General features: G+C 40.8%; 1 protein-coding gene and 1 long non-coding RNA gene across 5 annotated transcripts in view; one reads left to right on the top strand and one right to left on the bottom strand.

Moving 5' to 3' along the window:
- LOC142830564 (uncharacterized) overlaps positions 1 to 16,974 on the bottom strand; it is a 217,308-nt gene extending 200,334 nt beyond the window's left edge. The window contains exon 1 of the long non-coding RNA XR_012905919.1: positions 16,415 to 16,974. This is a non-coding gene — a long non-coding RNA (uncharacterized LOC142830564). The remainder of the gene's footprint in view (positions 1 to 16,414) is intronic.
- Positions 1 to 19,586, top strand: part of NEGR1 (neuronal growth regulator 1) — a 694,269-nt gene that overhangs the window by 451,185 nt on the left and 223,498 nt on the right. The window lies entirely within an intron of this gene.

The raw sequence follows: 19,586 nt of genomic DNA, 5'->3' as shown, positions 1-19,586 counted from the left end.
ACACAACAAATGTAGGTGCATGAAACCTACATGATACTGTGGTGCACACATTAGAAATGAATAGAAAAGAAAAGCCTGATCTGTACTTTAAATATTTATCCTATTCGTGTTTTATAGGGACTGTGTTCCTTTCTAAGACTACATCTACACTGCATGGTTATTTCGGAATAAACTATTCTGGAATAGTTATTTCAAAATAACATGTCTACACTGCAGGGAAGCCTCAAAATTAGTCCGAGTCAGGCTTCCCTAATGTAGATGTACATTACCTAAGCCTGAGGAGGAATAACTTACAATGGTTCTGGTGAGGGGCTATTTCAAAATAGCAGAAGCGGAGCATCTACACGCGCCTTATTTCTAAATAGCTATTTCGAAATAGGTGTTATTCTTTGTAGAATGAGGTTTACAGAAGTCGCAATAAGACATCAATTATTTTGAAATGATATGACCACATGCAGCACCTTTGAGTACTACGTTGTTCTTTATATTTAAAACATGAACATCTCAAAAAGCCCTTATATTCAGATAACATGAACATTTATAGCTCACATTTGCGTCCATACAAATGATGATGTGTATTTGTGTGTTTCTTGCTTGCTATGTGAGTTTCCGGGTGAATCCTGGGGTTAATGGTGAATGCAAATCCCCTGTAGATGGCATAATGGTCATCCCTCTTCCTCTGGTTCAGTGGGAGGTCACTTTTGCCTCATTATGTCATGGGGACACCACCAACTATCAGGGATTTAGTGAATCTGGGAATTAGTGAATTAGCCTGGGGTCCCTACAACTGGGTAGGGCAGAGCAGCAAAGCAATCCAAGTAGCTCTGACTCTCAGGCAGGGCAGAACAAATGATTTAGGGAGCCCAGGCCCTCAGAGCAGAACAACAAATGGACTAGGAATCCTGGATCCTTGGGCAGATGTCATTAAGAGCCTGGGAGACAAAGCAAGACTTCTGGTATAAAAAAACAGAGTTTAAATAGATTCAGATCCTTCATTTTGATTCAGCAAGACAGGACTTTAGGTTGTCCCAACCTCTGCAGAAGTGCTGGAAGACTCTGTCCTACCGTCTGGTAGAATGTGTTAAACCTCATTCCAGGAGGAATAACAGCTAATTCAATTTAGGGCTTTAATTCGGAATCCCGTTTTACTGCTGCATGTAGATGCGGGAAGTTACTTCGGGCTAGTCAATTTCTAAAATGGTGACAGGCCAGGAACATGCTAATGAAGCGCGGGACATTTAAATCCCGTGCTTCATTTGCAATTTCGGTCGCCCTCATTAGCCTCCCTAGATCGAACTAGGGGGCTAGTGTAGACATACCCTATAGGAAGCTAGTATAGAGAACAAAGGACACATTAGATCTGGTCACAATACCTTGTGTGATGAGGAGATATACTGAGGCAACTGTAGTAACTGGAGTTTCCTACATTCCAAAGGTTTTCTGCTGTAGTCTGTCTTATTGTAAAATTGCTCTTCTGAAGTCAAATTTAATAATCTGTAAATTGAGCACAAATCACTAAATCAATGGCTCATTAACATGAAACACATCTGTAGCAGTTTTCCACCCACTCAAGAGGCAAGAGGAGATATGAAGCTAGTAAAGAAAGTAAACTTCTTCTTATACATAGTTTTATTTATCAATTTAAAGGTAGCAATGCAGTTGTTAGCTTCTAGTGGTTACTTTCAACCTTTTCTTTATTTTTAGATTAAGGAAAGAAAATGTATAGTACTGAACCTTCAAAATGTCATCTATATTAGAAAGAGGAAATGTCCTTTGATTTCAGCTTTTAAAAAATATTATTTGACGGACTTTATTAGGCTAAAGATGAAGTCCACTGCAGAATAAAGGAAAGCAAGGATTTGGTACAGGAAATCACTTTCAGTATCAGATAATCCTTTACATTTGGGCTGTGTCTACATTGGTAAGATTTTGCGCAAAAGCACTTGCTTTTGCGCAAAATCTTGCCACTTGTCTACACTGGCCGCGAGTACTTGCGCAAGAACACTGATGTTCTAATGTAGGAAATCAGTGCTTCTTGTGCAAATACTCTGATGCTCCCGGTCAGGGATAAGCCCTTTTGCGCAACTATTCTTGCGGAAGAGGCCAGTGTAGATGAGCAACATTAATTTCTTGCTCAAGAAAGCCCGATGGCTAAAATGGCCATCAGAGCATTCTTGCGCAAGAGAGCGTCTACACTGGCATGGATGCTTTTGCGCCAAAGCACATCTCTTGTGCAAAGGCACATGCCAGTGTAGACGCTCTCTTGTGCAAATACTTTAATGCAAAAACTCTTGCGTTAAAAGTATTTGTGCAAAATCATGTTAGTGTAGACGTAGCCTTGGAGTCAACTGATATTAAACTCTCTGTGGTTAATGGGCTGCCAATTAAAAGATCTCATAAAATGTCATCATTATGAGAACTGTGCAAAATTTTTAGTATCCTTTTAGGTACAATTAGCAGTAATTCTGGAAATATATCCATTATCTGTAAATTTTGAAACCCAATTTTACTTGTTAAGTTATGTGACTAGTGATGGAGATTTAGGCTAAGATATTCAAATACTTCGGTCTGCTATGTAGTAAGAACACAAAGATAGTCTTAGTAACATGTGGGTAATCTGAGGTAATCTATACGAAACTGGTGATCTTTTTTTTAGAAAAGCACGTATAAGAATATTTAATGTATTATTTCCAATGGTAGTGTTCCTTTTCAGCAAAAGTGGATGAAATCATTACCTTTGCATAAAAATCACATGAAAATTAGAATTTTAAAACTTTTGCTTCCTCAAAGATGGATTAATTATCACCCGAGTAGTAGTGTGTTTTGTGAAATAGTGTGAAATTTCTAGTTTATAACCAAACACAAACCAAATACAAGCTACAAATAGTTTTCCATTTATTTGTGTGTCTTCTTGATATGTCCAGTTCTGAGCAATGTGGTTTTCTAGAAAGTAGTGCCTGTACTGGAGAGTAGAGATAAAGAGGTACATAATCTTCAAAATACAATTAGATGCTCTGTTTTACTATTTTTTTTTACCTTTGCCACCCTAGTAACAGGAACTAGAAATTATAATATAGCCAACTAAACACTCCAACCCCTTTCATTTTGAGTGTTGAATATCTGAATAGAGAAGGAGAGTGTACTAATACACCATGGAGGGACTTTAATTCTCATAAAAGGGACAAGGCTAGTTTTGTGCACAAAGGGTTATTGAAATTATAGTTAAGTGCTTGTGTACTCTCTGTTGGTAAACATAACCTCAATTTTAGAATGCAGTAACATCTCGGCTGTGTCTAGATTGGCATGATTTTTCGGAAATGCTTTTAACGGAAAAGTTTTCCATTAAAGCATTTTCGGAACAGAGCATCTAGATTGGCCCAGACACTTTTCTGCAAAAGCACTTTTTGCGGAAAAGCGTCCGTGCCAATCTAGATGCGCTTTTCCGCAAAAAAGCTTTTTTGCGGAAAACAAATCTGAGCTGTCTACACTGGCCCTTTTGCGCAAAACGGACTTTTGCCTGAACGGGAGCAGAATAGTATTTCTGCAAGAAGCACTGATTTCTTACAGTAGGAAGTCAGTGCTTTTGAAGAAATTCAGCGGCCAGTGTAGACAGCTGGCAAGTTTTTCTGGAAAAGCGGCTGATTTTCCGGAAAAACTGGCCAGTCTCGACACAGCCCTCTTGCTTTACTTAATCCACAATAAAAAATATCTGACTTCAATAAACCCATTGATTCTTCCAGTTTTCTCTTTCAAGATTTTTGTATGTAGTCTATGAAGACAATAGCCAGGATGAAGGAGAATATCCCTTTTATATACCAAAAGCTACCCAAAAGAAGAAAAGGTAACTAGATTCTGTAGCCAAAATCAGAGTTGCATGATTTAAATATTCGAACATAAAGGAATGCAAGATATAAAGTCATACAGGCCCAAAATGAGATACAAATACACATGTTAACTAAGGGTTAACCAACTGAAATGAAAAAAAAAATGTATTAGCATCAGTCACAGATAATTAGCCCCCTGCTAAGCATCCGTAAATCCTCACATAAGAACTCTGAACTATGTTCAAGTTAGCTCTAATTATACTGCAGTTGTTATATAAAGTCTTTACTTCTTCAAACTGAAAAGTATAAATGTTAATATTTGACCCTGAAGTTTACAGTTTACAATTAGTCAAAAACATGCAACTCTCCCATGTAATCTGTTGATTGAACACTGTTGTTGTATTTGTCTCTGTACTGCTGATATACCAATCTCTCCTATTCAGTACAAAGATTTCCAGAATCAGATACCCCAGAATCAAATGACTTCATCTGGCACACATGATATCCATCAAATCTTTAGGCTTAAAAGGTTTTTTTCCTTCCAAAAGGTAACAACTGATCACTTTGGCTTTGTCTACACTGTAGAGTTTTTGTGCAAGAAGCTTTTTGCAGAAGAGATCTTCCACAAAAACTTCTTCCACAAAAGCGCATGCACACCTCAAAAATGGCATGGCAAAAGCGATATGCTTTTGTGCACGAGAGTATACATGGCATGGTCACTCTTGCACAAGAAAGTTCTGATTGCCATTCAGGCTACGTCTGCAGAGTTCTGGTACAAAAAGGTGTGTGTGGACAGGCAACAGGGTTTTTGTGCAAAAAGAGCCAATCAAAAAAAGCACAGTTGCTCTGGTGAATAGCAATCAGAGCTTTCTTTAAAGAGAGAGTCCATGCAGTCTGGACACTCTCTTGTGCAAAAGCTCATCGCTTTTGCAATGCACTTTTGTAGTGTGGATGTGCTCTTGCTCAAGAAGTTTTTATGGAAGATCTCTTCTGCAAAAAGCTTCTTGCGTAAGAAGCATGCAGTGTAGACATAGCCTCACGGAATGGCCATAAGAGCACCTGTGTTTTTTTCTGATAGGCTATTTTTGCGCAAGAAACCCCTGTTGAGCATCCACATGCACCTTTTTGCACAAGAACTCTTGTGCAGAAAGGAGTTATGTCTCGTAGAAAGAGGTATACCTACACCGCAAAAAGCCCTCTGTTCTGCCATTTTATGTGCTTGAGGTGTGGACGCTCTGTGGGTTTTTGCGCAAAAACAGCTGTAGTGTAGACATAGCCTCTAAGTATTAGTTGTCCTTTACATCCAGATTCTACTTCTAAAGCAGCAAAGGCAGTACACTAATGCATTTTAGCATATGAGACATTCATGTGTTTTTTATTGCAATGAGTGTAAAAGGAAAATGCAAAGGTACTTCAACATATGGTAACTTTATGGGGTTCAGATATATAGATTAGAATTACAGATAGCTGTGCTCAGTGATTAAAAGATATTGTAATTTCAGAAAGTGTGGGGGAAGTTTTTCACTTGACATCTTTAAAACCAATCTGTACCCTGGTGACTCAAAACTAACCATTAATAAGCTGCAGCAAATAGAAAGGTTGTGCATGTGGAAAAATATAAATGGTTCCTAAGAGTAATTTTCTCTATATATTTATTGAACACAAAGCCAAAGAAAAAAGGGCTTTCTTCCCAATCAGATGATATTTGAGGATTACATATTCATGTTAAAGGAACACCACAATGTTGTTTAATCTAAAAATGCTATATGGTAATTGACAGGTTTATGCTGGCATTAATGTTACTTAGTGCTTTCACGGCATCTCACCACATTGCTTTGATGATTGGCAGTAATACAACAATTTAATATCTTCTAAAGATTTGTCACTCTAATGATTCATTTGTGTAATGATGTATTGCCATGGTATGATATAATGCTACTCTGAAACACAAACCTTTAGTATGAACACTCAGATGGGTTCTGGATGTTTTATACCAAGAACTATGTAAAATATATCTAAAAAGGGAATATATTGAAGGAAATTAATAAACCCTAAAAGGCTAGAAAAGCTACAGCGAGTCTAAACAATGTGTACAACCATCCTTGTTTTTGTTAACAAAACCAATCATTATATTAACTGGATTTTTCTATTCACAAACTAGTTGAAAAATAAATAAATAGTTCCTTGAAAGAGTGTGAATTTCTGTGCCCATTTGAAATCAGTTGGAGTTTTTCTATTGACTCTGTAGGGCCAGGATTTCATCTCAGAACTTTAATTCCCACTTTCTCTCTCCAGTTCATCTATGAGACACTGCAGAGCCTAATAGTGAGAAAATTAAATTGTCTTCTGAAACTCTTCTTCAGCGACTAGTAATTCAATTTCTTTTCTCTTTCCTATGGCTATGCCTTTATTTAACTGGGTATGCAGTAATAGCAGTATGTCTTAACTCATTGTCTCTGCTCATGTGAGTGTGTGTATGCAAAATCTTTTCTTCTACTGGCTGGTTGTTGGAATTCTCCTGATGCAAAGCTATATGTTTTTGTACTAAAGAGAAAAATTTAATAGACATTAGTGACAATAATAATAATTGCTGAAGTCAATAGAAAATTATATATATATGTTTGCCTCATCTCAAAAAACATATCTTAGCACTGGAAAGAGTTCAGAAAAGGGCAAAGAAATTATTAGGGGTTTGGAGCGGCTATCATATAAAGAGAAATTAATAAAATTGAGACTTTTCAGCTTAGAAAAGAGGAGACTAAACAGGAATATGATAGAGGTATATAAAATCATGACAGGTGGAGAAAACAGATATGAAAAATAATATATTTGCTCCTGTAACACAAGAATTATGGGTCACCAAATGAAATCAATAGGTAGTGTATTTAAAACAAATAAAAGGAAATATTTCTTCACATAATGACAGTCAACCTTTTGAACTGCATGCCAGAGGACTTTGTGAATACCAGGACTTTAAGAGGGTTTAAAAAAAAGAGCTAGATAAATGGCTCTTAGCCAAGTTATATATCTTTACACATACTTAGGAAATTAATTTCCTATTTTCAAAATGTGTAAGCAAATGAGTTAAAATGATGTAATGTGCATATAATAACACAATTTTTATATATGAGATGAATCAACTTAGTAACTTATTTTCAAAAAAAAATCCTCTGTATGGGTTTATTTAGGCTTTATTTTCAGAGATGCCAAACACCTATAACTCTGAAGTGTATGCATAATGGTTTTGAGAAAATTGACTCATATCTACTTCTTATATGAATCTGACCATTTTGCTAGTATTTGTGTTCTGAATCAGTTAAATCGACTATATTTAACTGGGAATTTTGAGTATGCTGCAAGATTCTTCTTCAGTGACCTTGAATCATATCCCAGGGCCTTTCTTTGAGCCCTAGTGAAGCAAAAGTAGATCTCAGTTTGTCTGCTGACCTTCTAGCAACTGACTCTGGTACTCTTGGAAGAAAATGATGGGAAATAATTAAATTATGGCTAAAAATGGTCATTTTCCTCTTGCTAAGCATATATACTTCCCCTAATATTTTCTGCAAATATGTGTGATCATATTTTGTACTTCCAAAGCAGCTCACATCCAAGAAGTTCAGAGGAGTTTGTATCCTTTAATTGTACTTTGCAGTTCTCCAGATTACATTTCCATTTTACAGGTGATTAAACTGGGGCACAGATAGGCTAAGAGTCATTTTCAAAAGTGCTCTCCAACTTTGGCAAACACTAAATGCCCATCACAATTGAGAATCAGGCTATCCATGTGCAAAATTGAAGGCACAAAATTTTACAAATTTAAAGTTAAGTGATTTAGTCTGTCACACAGGAATTTTGTGGCCAAACCAGGACTACAGCCCAGATTTCCTCATCCTTAATCCTCTGTTTTAAACGCTGAATCAATCTTCCTTTACTGAGTGTCCACCAAAGGAAGACAGTGTCTTTCAGTGAATCCTCATTCAGACAACCCTTTTATACTGTATGTTGTTGTTGTTGTTGTTGTTCGTCCATCGTATTCGAAGAGGACCTTGACATCTAACGGGTTATGGACTGTTCATGGTGTGTCCGCAAATGGCTGATAAGGCCGATACGGGCACGGAATGTTCTACCACAGGTCGGGCAGACATGTGTGGGCACCACTGTTGCAGCTTTTGCAACTCTGGCTTTACGGAGTGCTCGCTTCTCTTGTGCTATGGTTGTCCTTCTGGCTTCAGATGTTTGACAGCCTTGGTAGATCAGCGTGTGCCATGTTGATCGGTCTTGTGCCAGGGTCTCCCAGGAGGTGGTGTCAATATCCAGGGACTTGAGAGAGGCTTTAAGCGTATCTTTGTATCGCTTCTTTTGTCCCCCGTGCGATCGCTTCCCTTGAAACAGCTCACCATAGAAGAGCTGTTTAGGGATGCGATGATCTGGCATCCTTGCAACATGGCCTGCCCAGCGTGTCTGAGCTTTCATCAGCAGGGTGTAAACTGACGGCAGACCTGCTCTAGAAAGGACTTCTGTGTCTGGCACCTTATCCTGCCACCGGATCCTCAGAAGTCTGCGGAGGCAAATCGTGTGGAAGTGGTTCAGTTGCCTAGCGTGCCTCCTGTATACAGTCCAAGTCTCACTGGCGTACATCAGGGTAGTTAACACTACTGCTCGATAGACTTTAAGCTTTGTAGCAAGGCTTATTCCACGGCGGTCCCACACTTTGGTCAACAGTCTGCCGAATGCAGAGCTTGCCTTGGCGACTCTGCAGTTGACCTCGATGTCAATTGTCACTGAGCGGGAGAGGGTGCTGCCAAGATATGTAAATTGGTCCACTGCTTGCAGCTTTTGTCCCTTCACTGTGATGGTGGGCACTTGATGCTGAGCTTTTGGAGCTGGCTGGTGCATCACTTCGGTTTTCTTTGTGTTGATGAGAAGGCCGAAGTTGTCGCATGCTGCTGCAAATTTGTCCATGCTGGCTTGCATTTCCTGCTCTGATCCAGCATTCAGGGCGCAGTCATCAGCAAAAAGGAGATCTCGTAACACAGTCTCCTTTATCTTGGTGACAGCCTGGAGTCTTCGCAGGTTAAACAGTTTCCCATCGGTCCTGTATCTCAGTCTGATTCCCAAGGAACTGTTCTGAAAGGCGTCTGACAGCATGGCTGAAAACATTATGCTGAACAGGGTCGGTGCCAGCACACACCCTTGCTTGACGCCGTTTGTGACGGGAAAGGCCTCTGAAGCTTCTCCATCATCCAAAACACGAGCCGTCATGCCGTCGTGGAACTGACATACCATCAAGATGAATCTGTCAGGGCACCCAAACTTCGACATGATGCGCCACAGACCTTCGCGACTGACAGTGTCAAAAGCCTTGGTGAGATCCACGAAGGTGGTGTACAGTTCACGATTCTGCTCTTGACACTTCTCTTGAAGCTGTCGGGCTGCGAAGATCATATCCACCGTGCCACGCTCTTTGCGGAAGCCGCACTGTGTCTCGGGTAATAAACCCTGTTCCAGGTGGTTAATCAGACGATTCAGCAACACTCGTGCAAGGATCTTACCTGCGATGGAAAGCAGTGATATTCCTCTATGATTATCGCAAACTTGTCGATTTCCTTTCCTCTTGTAGAGGTGTATGATAGACGCGTCTTTCAGTTCCTGAGGAATAGATCCTTGATTCCAGAAGGACTGGAACAGCTGAGTGAGTTTGTTGACAAGCACTGCACCACCACCCTTATAGACTTCTGCTGGAATCGCATCAGATCCTGGGGCCTTGCCACTGGACAGCTGGCTGATGGCCTGTAAGGTTTCAGTCTCTGATGGTGAGACATCCAGGCTGTGGTTGATATCCGCCTGGGGCATTCTATCAATCGCCTCATTATTGATGGAAGATGGGCGGTTCAGTACGGATTGGAAGTGCTCAGCCCAACGCTGTAAAATCAGAGCCTTCTCAGTAATGAGAGTTGCACCATCTGAGTCCAGTAGAGGGGAACTCCCTGAGGGCTGAGGTCCATACAAGGATCTAAGGGCTTCGTAGAACCGTTTGGCATCGTTTCTATCAGAAAACTTCTGGATTTCATCTGCTTTGGCACTCAACCAGGAGTCCTGCATCTTACGAAGCTTGTTCTGTACGATCCTGCGAATGTTGTTGAAGGCATTTTTCTTAGCTGTTGACGATGGGTCATTCTGGTGAGCACGGTGAAGGCGATGCTTTTCAGCAAGTATGGCCTTGATCTCTTCATCGTTTTCATCAAACCAGTCCTGCTGTTGCCTGTGTGAGGGTCCAAGAACCTTTAGTGCAGAAGAGTGCACAATATCCCGGAAGCGTTCCCAGTCCTTCTCAGCATTTTCCTCTAATTGCAGCTCTAAAAGTTGGTTGCCAAGATCTTCTGCTAGTAAAGTTGCTGTGTTGGGGTTCCTCAGTCTACTGACATTGATCTTTTTCATCACAGCTTTGTTTCCCTGCGGACGTCTCTTTGGCTTGATGCGAAAGCTTAATTTGGAGATGATAAGTCTGTGGTCAGTCCAACAGTCAGCACTCGGCATGGCCTTGGTCACCCTTACATCCTGTCTGTCTTTCCTCCGCACAATGACATAATCAATGAGATGCCAGTGCTTAGAGCATGGGTGCATCCAGGACATCTTTTTGCGAGTGGGCAGGCGGAAGATGGTATTGGTGATGATCAAATCATGAGCCGCACATGTCTTCAGTAATAGTAGGCCATTGCTGTTACATTTACCGATTCCATTTTTTCCAATGACGCCATCCCAGGCAGTGTGATCAGATCCTACTCTCGCGTTGAAATCGCCAAGTAGAATCAGTCTGTCAGTGCGCTTCACGGATGAAAGTAGGGCATCGAGATCTTCATAAAACTTGTCCTTTACTTCATCCGGATTCGTCATTGTGGGCGCGTAAGCGCTGATCAGTGTGGCTTGCTTTCCTCTCGGTAGTGGAAGATGCAGTGTCATGAGTCGGTCATTCACACCCTTGGGAAGACTGGCAAGTTTGCGGACAAGATGATTCTTAACCGCAAAGCCAACTCCAGATTCACGACGTTCGTCACTGCTGCGTCCACGCCAGAAGAATGTGTAACCACCTCCTGTTTCCATGAGCTGACCTTCATTTGCTAGACGAGTTTCACACAGTGCCGCAATATCGATGTTAAATCTTGTGAGCTCTCTGGCGACCAGGGCTGTTCTTCTTTCTGGTCGGTCTGCTGAAGGGTTGTCCTGAAGCGTGCGTACGTTCCATGTGCCAATAGTGAGTGGTGTCACCTTGCATTTTGTTCGAAATTTTATTGTTCGACCGCATGAGATGGGATCCCCTCCAGCTGTGGTAAGCTGGCCAGGTTTCTATGAAGCAAACAATGTTTAGGGCACCTTTTCTAGCCCCTTCCTCTTACTACGGAGGTGAGCAGTGCAATCCTAAAAAGGGCTGCTCAGTCACTCAGGTAGACGCCGAATCCAGCTGTTGCTTCCACCAGCAAGAAGACGACCATTAGACCTGAGCCGCCTGTGTGCAGGTCCACGGCTACAGCTCCCAGTGTATCCACACCTGCTGCTTCGTTGCTCGCCCGTCGCCACAGGACTTAGGAGATGTCGAGATGTCAAGACTTGCGCGTGAATTGGATTAAAGTGAGGGAGAGGTGCGCATAGTCAGCCTCACTCTCTCTTCCCAGATTCCATCTTACTCCAATGGCAGGACTAATGTCGAGACGGTTGGAGATGGGCTGGGCGCAGTGGTTGACCAGGGCATCTTTCATGTCTTGCCGTGCTCTTAGCGTACCACATCGCTTGCAGAAACCACCTTCATGACCGTTGGTCCTATTCTAGTAGGTCTCATCCGCTCGATCCGCCGGAGTCTGTCTTCACATGCTCGGGATAGACAAGTCCCTATCTCACCGAAGGTCGATGACCCAACGGCTACTCTCAACCTGGTTTAGCCAGCCTGTCGAAGCTGTTGCCCGGGGTGTGGCCGCTGCACATGCTACAGCTACTAGGAGCCACAGGTGAGAGTTGAGTGACAAGTGGGGACCAAAGGTGGACGAGCTGCCCTAAAAGGACACGACATGCCCGTACATCAGAGGTGCTACCCCTCCCTGAACACCCCATACACCCCTATACTGTATAAAAGCATACTAAAAATCTATGGTTTAGGATCTATAATCTATTTTTTAAGAATTAGTGGCATAGTCTGTCTAGTTCTGATCTTTTTCTCCAGTTATCTTCATTTACAAAAAAATCTGCTGTTACATAATTGCTAATATTCAGCAAAGATAGTTGTACTGTACCAGGGAATTTTAATAGGGCTATATATCATCCTCAAACTAATAGAATAGATTTACAAAGGCAACACTGGTTATACACCCCTCGAATAAGAATCATGTAAGCACTCCCAAGTTTTCTTTATAAAAAACAAACCTTTTTTGTTTTCATATAAAATACAGTAAACTTCCGATAATCCGGCACCTTTAGGACCCAGGGGGTGCCGGATTATCAAATATGCCGGACTATCAGAAGGAGGGGCTATGAGGGGTCTGGAGTGGGGTGGGAGGGGATGCCACCCCACACCTCTCATAGCCCCCCCTTACGATAGTCAGGCTCTGCCCCCGGTTGGTCCCGTAGTGCTGCCCCTCAAGGCTGCGGGACCAAACCCGGCAGCAACCCAGCTGCTCTTGGGGACACCTGGGGCAGAGCTGCTGGAGTGCTGCCGGGTTCGTCCTGCAGCGCCAAAGGACGGCGATGCGGGACGAACCTGGCAGGACCCCAGCTGCTCTGCCCCAAGGGTCCCCGATTCAGCCGCTGCTGAAACAGATCAGCGGCTGATTCCAGGAAGCCCGGGGCAGAGCTGCTCTGCCCGGGGCTTCCTGGAATCAGCCGCTGATCTGTTTCAGCAGCGGCTGACTTGGGGACACCTGGGGCAGAGCAGCTGGGGTCCTGCCGGGTTGGTCCCGCTACAAGACCAACCCGACAGCACCCCAGCTGCTCTGCCCCAGGCGTCCGGATTCAGCCTGCTGGTGAAACTGACGCTGCTGGTCAGTTTCAGCAGCGGCTGAATCCAGACGTCTGGGGCAAAGCAGCTGGGGTGCTGCCGGGTTGGTCCCACAGCCCCGAGGGGCAACACTACCAAACCAACCCGGCAACACCCCAGCTGCTCTGCTCCCGGCTTCCCCGATTCAGCTGCTGGTCAGTTTCAGCAGCAGCTGAATGGGGGAAGCCTGTCCGGCTGCCCCAGCACTTCCGGGTTCCTGATGGTGCCGGACCATCAGGAGTCCCGGAGCACTGGATGCCGGACTAATGGAGTTTTACTGTGTAAACAAATAACAAAACAAAGCCTAAAAATGCATGCCTAAAATTCAGATGGCATATACATAACAAAAATTGAACATTAATTATTTATAAAACATGAAAACATAAACAAAAAACCCCTGAACCCGTAGAGGTCATGCAAGGCATCAATTATTAAATAGATAGGTGAGACTATAACCTTTGAGCATTGGGGTTAATATAAACTAAGCTGCAAAAGTATGCAATACTTTCATGTTTCACCAGGCATCCTCATATTTTTCTAAGCATTTCTATTACACAGAGCAATTTTTCCTATTAATGCACTAGTAGAGAATTCACTAAACCAGTCTCTGTATGAGGGAGAAATTGCAGATTTCTGTTTTCTCAAAATAACTATTTTGGCCACTAAAATTAGTTATTGCAATCCATTTCTGATAATAACTGGCAATACCAACTCATTTCTTCCTCTAAAATACACAAGATGGAAGAAGGAAATAAAGTACCATATTAAGTGTTTGAGAGAGCACTAAATATAGCATTCCAGAATGCATGTATTTTTGGCAAGTAGAAAGGGTGTTGGAAAGGTTTTAATGTGGCTGTTTGCATATCCAGTTGCCCATCATGCCTTAAACATTCTGTAGTCTAGTAGTACCTGTTTAATACCTTGTTCTGGTAGAATCATAAGATAATATCAAAGATACTTCAAGTTGTTTGTCAGATATCTTCCCAGGTTTCTGTTGAGACAGACTAAATTGGGGTGGTGGTGGTTTGTTTGTTTGTTTGTTTGTTGAAATTAAGGAGACAATACAAAGCAATTAAGCCACCAATAAGTAATTCCAACAAAGTGACTTTTATGTTTCCATATTTCTTAATATTTCTTAACATGCTCTTCTAGAGCAGAGAATATCGAAATAGAGCAGTTGTCCCCTATTTTTGGATGAATTCTTGAGTATAGCTTCTGAAAAAGGGAACTGTGAGACAGCAGTAGCTTATGCTTGTTCTGCATGTAATCAAAGAAGACCAGTCTCTCATTTTGCAATATATCTTTAATTTTTTTTAATCTTTTTTCTATCCAAATTCTTGTAAGTATTAAGTTGTTCTTGATTGTGAAGCACAGGATATCCCATGTTCATACAAAAAGACAATTGGTAAGATTAGATACTGTAATGCCCCATGTAGATGCAAAACTAGATTTTCCCTTAATGGTATGGGTATGAGATATATAAAAGAATAAAGGATATCAAATGGCATAGCTAAGCTTTTTTCAATCTCAGACCAGGCTGGTGTCTATACACAGTTACTGGAGAAGAAATACCATATAACAGGACACATTTGGAATGCTAGATAATATAGATACAACCCTATAACTGGTTAGTTTGCTGAGTGTGTAACAACTGAGACTATTCTTTATCCCATATGAATTAAATGATAAACTTATACGTTCGAGCAAAGAGCAATAGAGACCTGGAAAGGTGATAGACTAATGATATAAATTAATCTTGTGCTGATACTCCTTTTGGCTATTTCTATTCTCCCCATTAGAATGAGGAAATGCCACCTATCTACATCCATGGACATTTCTTTTAATATATATCCAATATCTATAGAAACAATAGTGGGAAGATTAAGACACATTTCATTGCATTTCATAAGTTATTGCACTGAATTTTTTAAGAGGAAAATGTTAAAACTATGAAGGATCTGGTCTTCTGGATATATTCACTGCTTGCAACTTATTCCAGTTAATGTGAAAACTTGAGATCTTTTGAAAATATCAACTACATTCAATAAAGATACTATTCATCAGGATGGATTCTTCAATAGTACAAAAATGTCATCAACATGTAAACTGATTTTGTATTCTTTCCTGTTTAAAGGTCCACCTTGAATGGCTAAGTGCTGAGGAATATATGTTGTTGGTAGCTCAAAAGAGATATTAGAGAGGAGGGTCAAGGAGAGGAAAAAGCCCCATTGTATCCTTGTTTCTAGCTGAAATGGTGAAATAATTGTTTTAGCTGATAAAAAGCAATGAGACACCCAATTCAGGAATATGTCTCTAAATCCATTAGATAAGGACATTCAACCCTATCAAAGGCTTTCTCTGCAGCTAGAGAGGAAGTTATGGAGCATCTGAGCCAAGTGAACAGTTTTCAGGACCCAATTTTCCTTTATTGAAACCAGCCTTATCTCTGTGTATAATCGATGTAATGAAGGTTTTCAGTTGCATCATTAAAATGTTTGCAATTATTTTACAATCTGCATTCACTATCTATATTGAGTGGAAGTTGCCACAATTGCAGCAACCTTTATTTTTCCTTAATACTAAAGTAATTAAATGTTATAAGATAAGGTTCCTTTTTTGAATGTTTCAATGAAGACCTTTATAAGAACATTAGATAGCTGATTACAAAATGTTTGGTAGAAATTGTTCAAAAGCCATCACATCTTAGGGGTCTTGCCAGGATTCATATTTTGATAGTCTCTGAAATCTCTTGTATTCTGATAACTTCCATAAACAACACGGCTGCGTCTAGACTGGCATGATTTTGCAGAAATACTTTTAACGGAAAAGATTTTCTGTTAAAAATATTTCTGCAAAAGCGTGTCTGGGTTGGCACGGATGCTTTTGTGCAAAAGCATCTGTGGCCAGTCTAGATGCGATTTTGCGCAAGAAAGCCCCAATCGCCATTTTAGCCATCGGGGCTTTTTTGCGCAAAACAGTTATTTCCTCTCTACACTGGCCCTCTTGTGCAAGTATTCTTGCGCAAAAGTGCTTTTTCCCGAGTGGGAGCGTGAAAATATTTGCGCAAGAAGCACTGATTTTGTACATTACAAAGTCAGTGCTCTTGCGCAAATTCAAGCGGCCAGAGTAGACAGCTGGCAATCTAAACGCACCCCGCTTGTTCTGAAGTTAGGGAATTAAAAGGCAGACATCAATGAAATGGTCAAATTTGTAAGAGTCAAGTTAGTTGTCTGATTTCAGTCAAATGTTATAGAATTGCTGTAATTGATTCTACTGTTTCAAGGGTGGCTTCTACACACTCCTGCCCCCATTCATCTTGTAGGAACAAGAAATACTGTCATAGGCCTGTTCCATCTGAAGTCTCTGGCAAGAAGTTTGCCTGCTTTATCTCCCCATTCATAATAATTTCTTTAGATCATGTTAAGTGCAAATTCAACTTGGCTGGATAAGTATTCATTGTACAGGCAGTCCCCGACTTACGTGGATCCGACTTACGTCGGATCCCTAGATACGAACGAGGTGAGGCAACTCCCGCACATGCGCAGCAGCATTCCCGGGGCTCGCTCACCTGGGTCCTAGGATCCTCCTCCTCCTCGGGCCGGCTCCGACTGGGGTCCCGCAGAGCTGCCGGGCAGAGGAAAAGTGCCTCCCCACGCCCGCTGCTCCCTCCCCCCCACGGCCTCGCATCCTGCACACCTCCCCCCTCCCCCCCTGCCAGCAACAGGCTGCCCCCTCCCCTGAGCAACAGGCTGCCGAACAGCAGACAAAAGCAGCCTCTCCGCCCCTCCTCCCCCTATACATGCTGGGCTCCCTGGGCAAACAAAGACTCCACCAAAACAAACAAAGTGCTGGCCTCATTGTGTTAGCAAAAAAAGGACCCTCCTCCTAGAACCCTGGGTGGTGTGTGGAAATAAAGCTATTAGCTCAAAGCATGGTGCAGAGTTGTTTGGTATTTGATGAGTTACTCCTTTAGTCCTGAGTTTGTCACAGGGACAGAAATAGATGTGAAATCTTCTGAACAGGGGAACAGACAGCAAAACAAACATTAGAGGGGAGTTAACCTTTCCCTATGCTATCCAAAACTAAAAAAAATGTTTGGCTAGAGTTTCCCCTACAATATGTACCAGTTCCGACTGGTAAATTCAACTTAAGAACAAACCTACAGTCCCTATCTTGTACGTAACCCGGGGACTGCCTGTATTTACATTTGTGACTGAATAGAGAACATGGGATGTTTCCATTATTTTAGTCAGCCATGTGCATTCTCTGCAACTCATCTATTTCCTTGTCCCAAGACTCTAGAATTGAGTCTGTCTGCCTTCTTTTGGGAAGCATGCTCTATGAATTTATCCTTATGGTAGCTCTCAGAGCTTCTGAGAAGATCATATTTCAGGTAACTGTGTGATTTCTTTTTTCTTTGTGCGGAAGGCAAGATTGAATTGTCTATGGAACAAAACTTTGCAACTCTTAGTAGCATTGTGTTCAGTTTCCACCTTTACGGTTTTAATGATATGTAACCAGTATCTAAGGTAAATATAATGGTTGCATGACCTGAAATTGATTATCAGTAGTTGCTTCTTGGCATGCCAGAATTAGTTCTGAAGATACAAGAAAAAAATCAGTTCTGGGGTAAGATAATTGTACTGTAGATAAATATGTCTACTCATGTTTCTTGGTGTATCTCCATCTCCATATACATTTTAAATCAAACTCGTTCATTAATATATTAGAACCTCGGAGTTACAAACTGAATAGTCAATCACACACCTAATTTGGAATTGGAAGTATACAGTCAGGCAACAGTAGAAACAACCAAAAAAGGCAAATACATTATAATACTGTGTTAAAAGTAAACTAGTTAATAAAAAGGGAAAGTTTAAAAAATTTGAAAACGTGAGGAACCAGTTTCTTTGATTATTTAATTTAAATTAAGATAGTTAAAAGCAGCATTTTCTTCTGTAAAGTTTTGAAGCTGTAGTGAGTCAGCTTGTAAACTTTTGAAAGAACAACCCAAACATTTGGTTCCATGTTATGAACATTTCAGAGTTACAAACAACCTCCATTCTCAATGCGCTCATAGCTCTGAGATTGTAATGTAATGAGGGTTGGCCTATTGTGCTTTGAAAGATGAGTCTCAAGTAATTGGATTTGTCCAGATATCTGTCTACCATAATACTCCAATTGCCTCTCAGTGATGCAGAAATGTCTTTTTTTTTATTAGAAAGAATGTCTGCAGTGTCTGAGAAATTTAGAATTATTTTGACTTGGTTTGTAAATGCTTCTTAGAATTATCTTTTTTTTTAGTTGAAGCAGCCTTCAAAAAGAATCTTCCATTGGGATCAGACCAAGACTGTAAATATTGAGAAGTTAATTCTTTTTAAAATGAAGTTGCATATGCCTCTGCTCTTAGAATTTAGTGATGGATGACAGTCATGGACTATCCTGGGGTAGAGAAATACCAGCCGACAAGCTGGATTCTGTCTACCAGGGCTAAACCCTGGCAGACCCCCACCCTGTCATATTCACCTGCCCCTCTGCAAGTATGGGGAAATCACAGCTCCTATTGGTCATGAGTTACCATTCCCAGCCAGTGGGAGCTGCAATCACTGTATCTGTGGAGGTGCAGGTAAATATAGTGGCAATGGCCAAACATGGGCTAACCCAGGTGAACTGCCACCATTTTATTGCCCAGCCATGACCTATCCACATCTTCCTGATTCCTTTAGCATATATTTCTGCTAGATGAGATTCCTGCAATAAATCTACTTGCAACTTTTTTAATCTGTGGTATGTCAGGATTTTAATCCTTTTGGACAGCTGATTAAGTCCCCTTGCATTCCAGGAGCATACTCCAAGAAAATTCACGCATGGTTTCAAATTGTATATTAATACACATAACCTTATTTTTAAAATACATATTTCCCCACTGATACTGTAAAGTCACATCTCTATGATACATATTAGAGACTGGTTGTTTTTGAGTGAATTTATGACGTCAGTTGAGCCATCAAATGTGTCATATATACAAAAAGGCCTAGAGATAAATATCATGTGTCTTCCAAAGTATACTTGTAACAGAAAACAAAAGATTAACAGACTTTAAAAAAGTCAATGTGGGCATGTTCAGATCCCTGATGTCCTTCCCCTCCTTATATATCTGGTAATAGTATGAACATGTCTACATGAAAATATATTTTAAGTCAAATATTACCCTATAAATACTACTGGATATTCAAAAGCCTTTATAATATATTACTACCTATAGAAGTTTTATGTATATATAAATTAGTCACTTGTAAATTTACAGTTGGTTTGGTAAATCAATGTAAATTAGCACCAAATCTAAATATAAAAAATCAACAATATAAAAAATTCATGTTCATAGTAATTGTGATGAGTTGAAGCAGTGACAATTTGTTATTCAGAAAATTGAATAACTACTGCTATTTAAGATTTAGGTTATAGTTTATGTTACATATCAGGAATATTTACTGTTCCAAGGGACTTGTGCTTACTATAACATGACCCATCAGAGGCAGAGTTCTTCAAGATATTCTGTTTACCAGTGTAAATTGTGAAGATCAGTGCAAACAATACTTCAGTCAGTAGATGTTGCTATAACCCCCAATTTAATGTTAAATTAAAACAATGAGGAGTCCTGTAGCACCTTACAGACTAAGTTTTATTAGTTAGTCTTTAAAGTGCCACTCATTGTTTCATTGGAATCTATATTCAAAAGA

Source organism: Pelodiscus sinensis, chromosome 9, assembly GCF_049634645.1.
Source record: "Pelodiscus sinensis isolate JC-2024 chromosome 9, ASM4963464v1, whole genome shotgun sequence".
In the NCBI taxonomy this organism is placed as follows: Eukaryota; Metazoa; Chordata; order Testudines; family Trionychidae; genus Pelodiscus; species Pelodiscus sinensis.
Note: the sequence above shows the minus strand (reverse complement) of the source record. Positions and strands in the feature narration are given on the sequence as shown.